This window comes from Stegodyphus dumicola, chromosome 5, assembly GCF_044657685.1.
Source record: "Stegodyphus dumicola isolate Sdum_Otavi_A_Nest chromosome 5, ASM4465768v1".
Lineage (NCBI taxonomy): Eukaryota > Metazoa > Arthropoda > Arachnida > Araneae > Eresidae > Stegodyphus > Stegodyphus dumicola.
This window is the reverse complement of record NC_140772.1, coordinates 175,679,668-175,694,083: the sequence shown is the minus strand read 5'-3', so window position 1 is coordinate 175,694,083 and position 14,416 is coordinate 175,679,668. Positions and strand designations below refer to the sequence as shown.

At 29.8% G+C, this 14,416-nt stretch overlaps 1 protein-coding gene and 1 non-coding gene across 4 annotated transcripts in view; one reads left to right on the top strand and one right to left on the bottom strand.

Annotated features, from left to right (window-relative positions):
- The window catches only part of LOC118197860 (uncharacterized), a 388,014-nt gene that overhangs the window by 16,103 nt on the left and 357,495 nt on the right, over positions 1 to 14,416 (top strand). The window lies entirely within an intron of this gene.
- TRNAT-UGU (transfer RNA threonine (anticodon UGU)) lies at positions 10,514 to 10,585 on the bottom strand. Its single transcript has one exon. It is a non-coding gene; the product is annotated as a tRNA-Thr (tRNA).

The window sequence follows — 14,416 nt, the reverse complement described above, 5'->3', positions numbered from 1 at the left end:
GGTAGAAGGGGAGAGAGAGAAAGAGAAAAAAAAAAAAAAAAAAGATGAGGCAATATGACTGCTATAAATCATTTACTTCTCTGAAATTATTTTCTTTTCTAAGTGTTCACAAACTGTTTAAAAAGTGTGGATGCTGATGCAAAAATGAGAGAATGCAAATAATTCCAAAACCAAATCAAAACCAACAAAATCAAAAACTTGCTATTTTAATGCAGCACATCTATTTTCAATAAAAGTTTATATTACAAATCTACAGTTTAAAATTATATATACTTTGAAGGCTGAATTAAATAGTACACCAAAAAAATGCAATTAGTAAAATGGAGTATTTTTGTAATAATGTCTAAATGTCTAATATATCTATATCAATATATTTTTGAAAAATAAGAGTGATAAGAGAATTACAAAACTTTTATTTTTTGGATTATGTTGCAGTGTGCACTACTGAAGAATTTGAGGCAGAGATTAATTCTACTTAAAGCATCTGACCATCCATTTGTTATTTTTTCACTTCTTATTCAGGTTTTTGAATATGAATGAAATTCTCTCCACATTTTGCACTCTTGAAGATTTTGCTGCACAGAAAATGTACTTTTTAATAATAAAGCTGAAATGTTACATCTTCATTAAGAATATTTTAATATCATGTTATTATTTTACTACGTCTCAGCTGTTTGTCTGTATAAATTACATTTCATAAAATATGAAAATGATTTTTTTTATTCAAAACAAGAAAAATTAAATGCAGCAATAATTTTTGGTTATTTAAAATTTTTATACTCTGAAAATCTCTAATGTGGCATCTGCTAAAGTTTAGACTGCGGATGAAAGCAGTTTTTGAATTAACATCAGCGAACATTTCCAAACTGCAAACTTCTTTATAATTTATTTCTGCAATAAGTTGAAAACAATTTAAAGTTACTGCTTTTAGTAAATTAGAAAAATGGTATGAAACTTGATGAAAAGGTTTTTTCCCCCTAGTTTAAATCATGGAGGTAGGAAGTAAGATGGAGTCGCCCTAAACAAGTTTCTCCGTACCATGCTCTGAATCACCGGCGATCCCTACGTGGTGACCAAAACATTGGGTCATTTACCATTGAGTTCTATGGGATTTGACACGTTCGGGTGTAAATATTTTGTAATTCCGTCGCAAATATACATATAAATGTATATACAGTCAAAAGTCGTTAATCCGGACTCGTCGGGACTTCTGCGATTCTGGATTATCGATTTTTCCGGATTATCGATTTTTCTGGATTATAGATCATCAGTTTAAATCTCGCAGAAATTCTAAAATTAAAAATATGAAACCTTAATTTATGAAATAAAGAACAGTTATAATCTAAAGGGTATCAAAATTTACAAAAAAAAGCTTAATATTTATTTGTTTACTTTATTAAACATTTCTTTCAATGTAAGTTATTTTAAGTTGCTTCGTTTTATGTGATAATACTTTCTCTTTAATTCTATAAACAGACATAATTTCTTGTTCAGTTACAAAGTTCCGCTGTTCAAGTCCCGTTAATTGCTATGCCGAGAATACCGACTAACTTGTCAAACGAATTTTTTTCGTTTTCACTAACCTCTCTGTCACATTCTTCATGTATTTATCCATGTTTTGAAGCAATTCAACTTTTTGTTTGTTGGACATCGAAACATACTTTCGTTTTGTAGATCCTTTGGAAGTTCCAGCATCGGAAATTCTATTTGACATAATCGAAAGTTCAAGTTTACTTTTATAAAATTGCTCTTACAGTCTGCAAAAAATAATAAGCCGGATTCAATTCGAAGATTAAGGAACAACGCAATCATCAACATTAACTGAAACAGATAATTAGATAATTTTAGATTATACCGTCCGTTATACATAAAACGCGCACGCGAAAACTTATTCTGCGCTTGCGCACACGCATATGTGCAGTGGTAAAAGGTCTTACGCGCACGCGTAAACGCCTATGCGCATGTGTCGACGTGGCGCATGCCCAGAAAGTTTTTAGCTTTGAGGTCCGGATTTATAGATCATTCCGGATTATGGGTGTCCGAATTAACGACTTTTGACTGTATTTTCTTTTTCTACAACACTTCAGAGTCCTAAGTATGTGAAAACAACATATTTTTAAACAACATTTCATTCTGAACGGAATTAAATGCTATACTTTTCACAGGACAGTTTTCTCAGAATGGTTTAATTTGAATGAAATATTTTCACAAGTTTTCGTTAATTACATTAGAAAAAAAAATGAAGGTAATTCGATTTTATTCGGTTAAGGTACAAAAATTAAGATCAAAGTTTATTGTATTATTAATATTAAAATTATGCATTATTTCTTTTCTATTTATAGAGCTTCTTCCTAAAATACTTTCTTAAATATTACATGACTTTTTGGCTTCTTTTAAATCGAAAAATGTAAGTCAATTTATAATTAATGCTCTATTCGGTTCATTTTAAATTAGAGAATTATTAGGAATTAGCGAAATACTTTAAATAAGTATTTCACTAATTCCTAGTAATTAAATAGGTATTAAATAGTATTTGACTTTCTCTGAACATTTCTGAAAGGGAATAAAATACGTTTTTTTTTTTTTTTTAAGTATTATTTAAAACTTGTAACTGAGTTATTATAAAATGTAAAGGGAATAATTCTTTTAATTATACTTATCAGATTTTTTTTTTTTTTACCCTTCATTTCAACAATACATATTCCAAAACTCTTTATTACGTTCTTAAGTGCGCATCTCATAGCATTTGCTTTACAATAACCTTTTAACAGATTGCTTTCCATTACGAACAATTCTTGCTCAAATAGTTTTATAACGTATTTGTCAAAAGGATTTCAATTTATGTTTACAATTCAATATTAAGGTTATTATATATTTAGATAACATTTATAATCATTATAAATTAGATACATTTAATCATTAGATTTCTTCACAGTACTTTCACAGTTGTTTATAAGTGAATAAATTCTTCATTTCAAATACATTTATAAATAATTTAATGAATATTTAAGTATTTTGTCAAAGGCAGATACATGCTTTTTGCAAGCACATGCATAAATACCCATACATATTTCCTATTTATCATTTCCGGCATGTGCAAATTTTTAATTTATGTGCATTCACTATATTTTTCGTGTAAAGTAATTTACACTAATTTAGCATACACCCGAAAGTTTTACATAAAAAATATATATGAATATAATTTGAATGAAAATTATAAGTATTATTTTTAATACCCACTCAAAGGTCAGTTTTTCTTCAAAATTCCTCCACGATGGCATCTCTCTCTTTAGGCAGATAGCCCTTGCATGCGTTACTCTATTTAATAAAAACTTAGTCTGACCTATGTGCCTAATTACAAATATTTTAACATACATAATTTTATATTTACATTTGGCCATCAAGTTTCAAACTTTTCAAATCTTCTAGAAAATAAATTTTGGCAGATCTCTTTTAGCAATTTTCTTAAAATCTATATTTTTGTAGTGCAACAGCTTAGAATTTTATAAAACAAATTCATAATCAAAATCGTTGTTGTTAGTTATCGAAAAATAACCAAGATGTGATTTTTGCGTAAATGTCAGTAAACTAATTAAAATAACTAATTAATAGTAAACTAATTAAATAGTAAACTAATTAAAATAACTAATCAAAATAAATTGTCAGTAAACAAATTGCTATTATCCATCACACTATGAATGTTTCTTTCATGCAAGAGTGTCCCTTTTTCGATTTCTATGGAACTGTCGTGTGTCGAAATACTATCAGAATCTTGTCAAGCGAGCTTCTGAATGTAAACAAAGAACACCCCGTTTGGTGACCCAAGCTTCAAAGCTGTGCTTCACTTCTAGGGCGGAATGGCCTCTCCTCCCTTTCCTACCTCCATGGTTCAAATACTGATGATGGAGAATAAATCTGTTCTCTATTATATTTTCAGTCAGCCAACAGCAGATCATATTTTCCCCCTTCTACATTTAGGATAAATATTTGTTCAAATTTTGTCACTCAAAGGTGTTGCGCTCTAAGTCCTTAAAAAGTGGACAGGGCAAAATTGTCATTATTAGTTTTGAATAGAAAAATACTATATTTTGAGAGAATGTGATGCTATTCTTTACTTTTGTAGAAGCAAACATAGCTAGCATATCTAAGAATTTTGATTCAAATATAAGATTCAAGTTTTACTGATGTTTAAATCATCTGTTATTTTTAGATATGTTTAAAAAGCAGTTTGTATTTAATTTTTTTATGTAATTCTCATAAAAATTTGAAAGATCTTGATTCTAGCTTGACTCTATCTTTCCTATTAAAAATATGATGTTGCTGTAAAATTAATTATTTTTTAAATCGTTTGAGTAGGTTTTGTAGTCATAAATCATTAAAATGAATTTGAAAGATGTTTTGAATTTGTCATGAAACATAATCATCATTGAAGTGAATGCTTTGTATTCCATTTCCTTTCTCAGATTATTTAATGAAGTCTCCCAGTAATGAGACTGAAACTATCGAACATTGTTAGTTTTGTCTAGAATTTGATTCTCAGCAGAATAAGTTGTGCTTGGGTGTTTTTAGAATTTTCTTCTACAATAAATCTGAACCTGTTTTGTTAGTAAAGTCTCCATAAGGGAACCTCTCAGTGAGAAGAAAGTACTTTTTTATTTTACCATATTAAATATTGTCATGCATTTGAGCTTTTGAATAAAAAAAAAATCTAACACAGGACACATGTTTTTGTCTTGCATGAATATCTCATGGAAAAAGCTTATGATATGAATTTTCATGATATTATAAGGTATTTCTCCCACCTTCTAGCGTGCCTTTGTATTGTAATTGGAAGCATATTTGATATGTATTCGAGAGGTTCGAGTCATGGTGAGGGCATTGCTCATTTTTCATGTTACTTGCTTCAAAAGTACCTAATGTGTCTACAATCTGTACTCAATATTTGTTTCATATTTCTCTTATGAATTGGTATTCAGTTTGTTTCAATGGTATTTAAGAGATTTTATCAGTATCCCAAAGTAACATTATTTTCAACTCCTGTTCATTACAGATAAAGATCAGAGCTGTGAGAGCATTATCAATAGCTCTTATCATCAGTATTATTAAAGTGCTCTTCTCATCAGTGTAATAAAGTGAATGATTTGAAAAGTTACTTTATTTGTACTTTTTAGTAATGTTTTGCATTGAATGTTATTTCAAAGCAGAAGTGTAAGTAGTCTTTTCATGATAAATAAGTTCCTCGTACTGTACTTAAATCGTAAAATTTCTTCTGTCTGCATCCAGAATGTGATGATAAAATTTTTTTAATATTTTATAGATCACAATCCTCTCTCTATACATATTGTTTCTCCCTTTTCTTTGTTCTTAAAATTTTATTTAAAGAATAATATACCTTTTTAATATTTTGATATTTTTGTGCACATGCTATTTTACTTAAAAAAGGCAATGCAGAAACATATACCGGATACGTTTCTAAAACTGGTTATTGAATTCAATTTTAAAATTTTATTCGCTAGTAAAATATATGAAGTTTTAGGAGATGGCAAACAGTAGATGTTATTTTTATTTAAAAAGAGAAGTAAATATTTGTATAATTTTTTTATGTATTTTAAGCTTTAAACATTTTAATGTTAGTGAGGGGTTAGAATGTAATCTGAAGTTTTCGTTTTGCAAGGTATTTTTTTGGCTCTCTCTCTTCCTCCTTTTTAACACTCATTCTTTGTCTAATAAGATAATTTTTAGGCTATTTAATATGATTAATTAACTATTCATTCATCTGTAACCTTCTTTATGGGACAGTTTTAATATTTTTTAGTTTTTTGCGTTGAAATTGGTCAGTTCTTAAATTTTATTGAGTATTTAACATACAAGTATTAGTTATGTCATAGTAATTTCTTGGAAGAGTCAATTTTTATTTCAGTTACTACAGGAAATTTGTTACTTATTGTGATGACCTTCGTTTTTAAATGTGATAAATCTTAGACATAAAATGTAATTTAAGCAGATCATATTTATGCAAAAAATTATTTAATCTGCCTATTAAATTAAGGATTTAACCTTTTAAAGATATTGTAGAGCTGCACGTAAAAATGTTGTTTGAACTTACATATATGCATCAGCAAAGAAGCATGTTAAAATATGGGAGGTAGTTTTAAGATAGGTTTTTAATTCAAACCATTTTTCTGCATTATATAATATTTAATGATTTTAAAAAATATATTTTTATGCCTAGCTGGCTATATACGTTAAGAGGTGGGCATCATTATTTTGGCATTTAAACATTACTAATATGTGTTTGATGGTAATTAAAAAATATTGGTAATAGTGAAACTGTTTAAACAACTGATGTGAGTTGTTTTATCATGTGGAAAAAAGATAGCTGATGTAATGTAGTGTTTTGGTAGTTACACATTTGCTTGTGATTATTGATTAATTTGGACAGCCCTAATATTATTTTTATATATTTATTTTCAGTGCAAGGCTTTTGGAAATCTTTAGACAACAAAATACAGATAAGATACTGGTAGTTTTAGTAACACGTACATGACCTGAAGTTGCTAAATTTTTAGATTTTTATCCTTCATTCATAACCATTGGAAGTGGTTATTAATGTTTTCATCCATGCTTTATCTCTTTGTGCTGAAGATTAATTATGTATGATTGAGTCTGTGTATGACAAAGCGATTAACTATTGAGCATGGATTTTTTTTAAAACCATGTCTGATTTCTAGTTGTGGAACAGTATAGATCTGTTTACTTGATTTTTCATGTATATGCTATATATAGGAAAAGTCTGCTTAAAAAACCCTCCATTAGAGACTACTTTTGTGGTAGAAAGCTCACACCATAATTAATTGATTTTTTTTTTTTTTTATGTTCAAAATGTATTTATGTGTTTTAAACAGAAAATATTTTAGTAATGAGCTGAACAGCTGTTCTTTCTTTTATTTTATAGATCTACCCTCATCAATTAATTGTTTAGCATTTTATAAATTTTATTTTTGTTATTTTGCAGTACAAAAAGCCTTCTCCTGAAGGTCAATAAATCAAGATTTCGTATTTACCCATGTAACCATCCTATTTGTAGATGGCAAATAATCCAAAAAATTATTATGTAATTTTAAAACAGCTTTGACTTTAATCATTCAATATTTATTGAAACATTTTTAAAAAAATAAACTTTGTGTCAGGAAGTAGCCCTTCAAAGTAAATTTAAAACATAGAAAAGAAACTGCTTATGTTACCATTAACAAAATGTTATCTAAATAATACTAGCAGTGTTTTGAAAACTAGCGCTCTCACTTCAAAACACTACACTTCGGAACTTTTTTTTTAAATGGTGAAAACGTTATTTTAGTTGAAGTGTTCTCGCAAGTCATAACAATCTGCGAATAATTATAAATAAACGTAATAGTTGTAAAATCTCGAGAGTAAGCGGTGAGAAGGGTAAAAAGCAAAGGAAGAGTGCGTGTGTATACACACAATTCTTGGGGTTATACATACAATTTAAATGTAGAAAGTGCCATATATTTAGAAAGGGGCATTCAGGATAGCTATAGACATTATTCTTGCATTATTTATTATGTTCCCCCCATCGTAGTTGTTCGCTCTGGAATAGTTAAGTACGGAAAAGTTTGGATTTCCGTCGCCAAACCGTGCGTAACGCGTGAGGAGAAAAAAGTGGTCGAACTGGCTCTTGTTTTTGTTGCTTGAAAGAAGAGGTCAGAACATTTATGTTCGGTCAGACGTAATAGTAACTCGTGTTTAAAAAAGAGTAATGGTAATTTATAAGAAATCTCTGAGAGCCCACCCAGGGAATTAAATCATATTTTTTGATTGATCAGATATGATTATTTTATTGTGTTCATTTACTTTCTTGAAAGAACCTAGATATATGATGGAAAAAATAGTTCAATGAAGGACATTTGACGTTCAAAACATTACAAAGAGAATGTTGAAATACTGAAGCAGTTTTCTGTCTGAAATATACTAGCATTACTTTCAAACATTTTGGAATTACTGTATTTGAGAATTTTTCTCTTAAAAATTTATCAACACCTGTATTATGAAGTGATTGTAAAGAGGAGATAGTTATTGAAAGATTCTTTTCATTATATATCAGTGTCTTGTAACTACTAATGTATTTGCTAAGTATATCCTGGAAAAGTGATAAATAGTATACATGAGATTTCAAATACATTTGATTGCTTTTCTATAATTATTAATATTTTAGTTATATAAATAATATTTTACCATAATTTCAAGAAATGAGATCATTTTCTCTAAAAGTTGATCAAAATGTGGGGAATATTCTCTGGCTTCATTCAAAACAAGCCCCCCCCCCCAAAAAAAAAACTTTCCAGTTCAGTTATTTGATTTTTCAGGTATGTTTCAATAAAATTCCCTTATTCTTTAAAAATAATTTAATTTTTTGGCAAAAAGCATTTTAAAATATAATGTTGCAGTGTTATTTCTTGTTAATAGTTTGGGCAAAAACTGTAATAAGATGTATTTTTTATAACATTTTGCATGAAACATATAATGAAAAAGAAGGGAATTTATATATTCATGCTCCTCCTAATCATTTTCTAGAAATGAATTATAATGAAAGTATAGAAACAAATTAAGAGGAAATATTCTGATTACTGAAAAGTCTGAAATGCTATCTTTACACACCTTAATAAAAGAGATTGAAGTATGGGGGGAACATAATTTTTTTGCAGTTTCAAATATTCTGATTACAAAACAAACTTTTCTTTTATGGGTGAAGCAGTTTTCAGTGGCCTATAAAATTTGATATTCCATGCATGAATAATTAAAATTAATTACATAAACAAGTATTGCCTTGAAATTTGCAGGTAACAGCTGGCACTTCTGATCTGCATAATTTGCGTGTTTGAAATGTTCTTTTTAAAGCCTCTTTAAATATCAATTAGTGTTAGAGGGGTTAGGAATAAGAAAAAATACAAAATTAATGGTTAAAAATGGTAAAAGGTTAAATATGATGTAGAAGATAAAAACCACTTGGAATTTTTTAGCATTTACTTATTTGAAAGTAATTTTTCAGTTCTAAGTATATTTTTGAAATCGTTGAATAGTTAAATACTTTTTGTGAATTTACATTTTACTGGATTCATTCACATAAACCAAAATGCTGTTTTTTCTTAATATAAATAATATAATTCTGTTTGAAAAACTTTAATTTTTATAAAATTAAAATTAAATGAATAAATATTTTTTTTTCATATTTAAGCAATGAAATTATTATGGTGAATTTGAAGCCATTTTATGAAAATATTTATTAAGGTCAGAGAGGATGCTTGTCTTTTTGCAAGAAGCTTCGTTAAGGTAAGTCCACTGTAGTCTAAGGAAATTAATCTGAAAGTGGTAGGAAATAGTTTGCTATTTCACATCTTGATTAGTTATTGGGGCCTAAGGGGGCAGTTTTTTGTGCTTGTTCTCCTCTTAACAAACAGTGGTGATTTATGTTTATTATTATTTTTTTTTATTTGAATTTTTCTATTGCCTAACCACATGTGGGTCATGTTGAGTTTGTATTTTAGCCATATGTGTAAGGGTTATGCACTATATTACATATTGTGTGGAATATTCTCATAAAACAGAACATCTGAAAACTTTGATGACTAACATAGTTAGTGAGAGAACCACAGTTTTCATTGAGAAACTTTATTGTTTATTGAAGTATATTTATAGTGCTTGGGAAAAAATGTATTGGAAAAATTATTAGGATTTTACATAATCAGGCTAGGTAAAATGATATTATATTGATAGTAGGAAAAGTTATAACAGATTATGGAGGAAAACTAGCATTTTGAAAATTGTTTTCAAAATGTGGTCAGTGTGCATATCAAAGTGCTTTGCACAAAAGTAACCATTATGCAAGAAACCAAACCCTTTTTACAAAGCAATATAAAATGTAAATAAAGCAATTGATATTTTGTATATAAATATACTATGTCACCAATCTATAATAATTAAAAGCATATTTGGCAGGACATCATTCATTTTTACAGTAATTCATTGTTTTACAGTGATCCATAATTATTAGAATTTTGCTGATGCACATTAGGGAAATGCAAGCTGTATAAAACTATCCATCAGACAAACCATGATATTTCATAAACAACTAAATATTTCATCAAGAACAGATTTGTCTCTAAGGAAAGAAAAGATCCTTGCTTTCCTCAGGGGTAGTAAAGTTCAAAAGAAGAATAAAGAATACTTGCAGTTCAAAGAAAACTTGCAGTTAAAATAATTTCTGCTATCTACGAGAATACTTATAGTTGCCAAACTGAGTTTACTTGTCAGCTATGAGAATACCTGTAGTGGATGTTTACTTGGCCAATAATACTTGTAGTGGTTCACCTTACGTAAGTCACCAAGTACCAGTTACTGCGTAGCAAATGCATACAGAGTTTATGTGTGTGGCATACATTAAGATCTAGAGACATTAGGATTTTTTTGGAAGCCTGCAAGATGAAAAATTAGCAACCGCCTTCGCCGGGAATCGAACCACGGACCTCTGGAATACAGGCCCAGCGTGCTACCGTTACACCACAAAGGCATGCTAGGGAAGTGGGAGAAATACATTATATACTCCCCTTTTTAAAGGGTGACTAGGGTTTTAGGGGACCTAGTCGCCAAATCCTGGGTGCAGAGAATCATCACCCACAACCTTTTTAGTTCGGGAGCCACTGTAGAGACATTAGGATTTCTTTGAAGCCAGCGAGATGAAAAATTAGCAACCGCCTTCACCGGAAATCGAACCACAAACCTCTGGAATACCGGCCCAGCGTGCTACCATTACACCACGAAGGCATGCTAGGGAAGTGGGAGAAATGCCTTATAAAGAGACTAAATAATGCATTTGGCATATTGAAATCAATCATTCATTTTTCAAAGCATGGATAAAACTAAATGTTTAGAACACAAAAGTATATTTATTCTTGATATAATTTGAAGAGTGTGACATATAAGATATTTTTGTTATATAATGCTAAAATTTGACTGTGCTGAACTACAAATAATATATTTGTGGGAATGATCTGTTATATCTATATTTAGATGATAAAACAAAAAATAATTTAAAAGCATCAAATGCAGATAGGATCTTGGTGCATGTTAATCGACGATATCATATCAGCTTTGGCAATGAATGTGAACACTTTACTGACTGTTAGTGGTTCAACAGCGTACGCATGTCTGACTGGCCACTCGCCTCTGTTCTGGTTTAGATTGTTGCATGGGTGTATCTGTGCTTTCCGTATGCCGAGATAAAATTGCCCGCTTTCTGTTATTATAGGGTAATCAGATTTAATAAAATTTTTTTTTTTCATATTATCAATAAATCACGTTTATTTGATCTATTACTTCGTTTTTCAGTTTGATAGTTATGAAATATACCATAATCCATATATTGACATATTTCAAATCAGAAATAGTTTAATGTTTTTTAAAGTATCATATCGTTCAAAACGGCCATCTTTGTGTAAACGTCTTTGTGGAGCATTGCAAAATTTACAGACAAAACATGTTCTACTTTTTTTTTTTTCTTTTTTGAACTGCACAAATTCTGCATTGTCTTTGGAGCTTCGACCACTGATAACTATATTTATAAGTTTATGTTTTCCAAAATTTGACAGTCTTCCATGATGGTCTAATCTGAGTATTTCCCTTTTGTTCAGAATTAGGTAGATTGTCATGTTGTTCTATGCAATTAGTTTTATAATCTTCTATCCATGAAACTGCCACTTTGTGCAGGAAATTTTTGTATGTAATATTTTTGCTGTTTAGAACTGTGTATGCTTTAAATGAAAAGTGCACAGTTTATAAAAAACATTGCAATTCATTGAGTCCAGTTTTTTGTTTTTCTAAAAAGGGAATAATATGATAGATAAATGGTCTGCACAATCTAGGCCCTTCATATATTTGTTATAATTTACCATTGAATTAGGCTTTTGTATTTGGCCATCTGATCTTTGGTGTCTGCATCTGGGTTTGTTAATTGTGCAGAATGTATAGTTGATATTATATTGACATTTGTCTGCCATTATTCCATATGTCTAACAAAATTTGACGATTTCTACAAAATTCATGCTGACATCTTGAAAGTTGTATTTATTGTTTGAAGTAATCAAGGAAGCCCTCTATTCTTTTTAATGGTTCTGCACACTCGCACTTTATTTTTCATAAGCATTTTAGCCATATTAACACTGTTGTAGTAATTATCTTGATTAATCTGATGCCATATGTTCTTATATCGTTCAGTAGCCATTAAAACAGTGTCTTCTATTTTTTGCCATCAGCAGCAACCGATTAATAGACTATTGATCATGAAACATCTGGAACAAGAAGCCAATTAATAGGCTATCAGTTGGTAAGTGTTGGTGACAAAAGGCTGATTAATAGGCTATTGGTCCGTAAAGTGTTCATATGGAGAATGCTGTTCCCTTTCATATATGACAAATGTCTGCCACACAGTAAGTCAAATTTTGACTAGGGATTCCTAATTTTCTAGACTCTTGATGCTATATTGTATTATTACAATTATTATAAAGCTATTGTATTATTACAACTGTTATTTTATCTCAGTTTACTGAGAATTTGGCAAGTTTACTTTTAATTTACCAAGGCCCTTTGTGTTAAGAAGTTTGTCCAAACCAATTTTACTTGGCTAAAACAATATGTTAATTTGGATGGGAATTCCTTTCTTGCAAGAGATCTCTTAAGTAGATTTGTAAATTATTCATACATATTTATATAATGTCCATCATTGTTTTCTAGGGCTTACAATCCTGCATTTAACATCTCTAGTTGATTGACAGAAGCTATCATATTGACAAACATGCAGTGTTATAAATGCTGATGTGCTTTTACACTTACAGTTTCAGTTGCACACAGTTAATTCCTAGTCAGATTGTTTTTTGATCATGAGAATGCCCTGGGGAGTCAGTAATAATCTTTCTGGTATAATAGGTGAAAAATTAATCTGATTAATGAAAAGCATTTATGGGCTATCTATACAAGGGGGATGTCTTCAGGAAAGACATTTTAAAAGAAAATTGAGAAGCTTAAGTACGTATGAAGAAAATGTTGGAAAATATATAGTCAGAATTGGACATCGGACAATCAGGAAAAGAATTAAGGTGAGTAAAATGAAGGGCATGAGCTCTTAATTTTAGTTATTTAACCATGAGTAGGCATCTGATTAGTTAGTGTTTCATTTCCATATGTAAAGTGTATCTGATGTGCAGCAAAGAAATGTGTATATATATCCAAACAAGGTTAAATGAAATTACATTTTCCATTCAGGGAGGCACATTTTCCATTCAGGGAGGCAGTGGCATATAATCCTAAATAGAATTTTATGATTCTTTTGTCAGACACATCATAGTTTATGTGTAATATGCAGCTTAAATGCATAATATATTTTTAACAAATTATTGAATTTAATATAAATCTGTTGACGGTTGGAGCAGAGTTGGTGAAAGTAACCTTATATGCTGAGCAGTGAAATTTTTTTAGGGACTGGGAAGCAGAATATAGGAATGGCAGAGACTGCACCAGAAAATAAATATAGGACTGACCGTTGACTCAAATGATTTACAGTGACCATCATGAAGAAGCTCAGAATAGTATTAACTATAAAAATTTTTCTATGTAGTTATTTTTTTCTTAAATTGCTGTTTGAAATATTTAATCCATTACAGATTGCTTAAAATTTGACAAAAGTGAAGCAACAGTATGCTAAAACTATAGTATGTATATACAGTAGAATCTTGCAAACTCGACTTCCTATATCTCAACATTCCATATAACTTGACAGCTTTTTAGGAACTTTTTTAAGATATCTCTAGGCAAAACCAAGCAAATATTACATACAGTACATATAATTATTATTTATGCTTGTAATATATTCAAATTAGGAACTTAGAAGCAGTTGTGATATATTCAGGAGTAGGAACAGGAATTTTGATTGTGTAGCGGTGTTGATCCATAATGACTAGGAAATTGGAGGCGAAAGCAGATTAAATCTTCAGTTTTATTTTCACAACATTTGCGGTGACAATCAAGTCGGCACATTAATTGTGCCTATTCCAAGAGATTTTACATTTTAGATAAATTTGCAATAGGAAAGATCAGGCAGACTGCAGTGCGGCCAGGCCAAAGCGTGGAAAGCAAGTGTATAATGTTCAGGATGAAATTTTAAGTAAGACTGACTTAGTTTTGGTTCTCAAAGCATTTTGATTGGCTAGTTAATATTCTAAAATTACTATTGGCTGGTTGAGTTTTAAGTTCCATTTACATCATCAGAATTATTTAAGAGTTGTATGACATGGATTTTTCTCGAAATGACGCAGATTCCTGTTTTCTTCAAAGATTTGAGTGTTCTTTT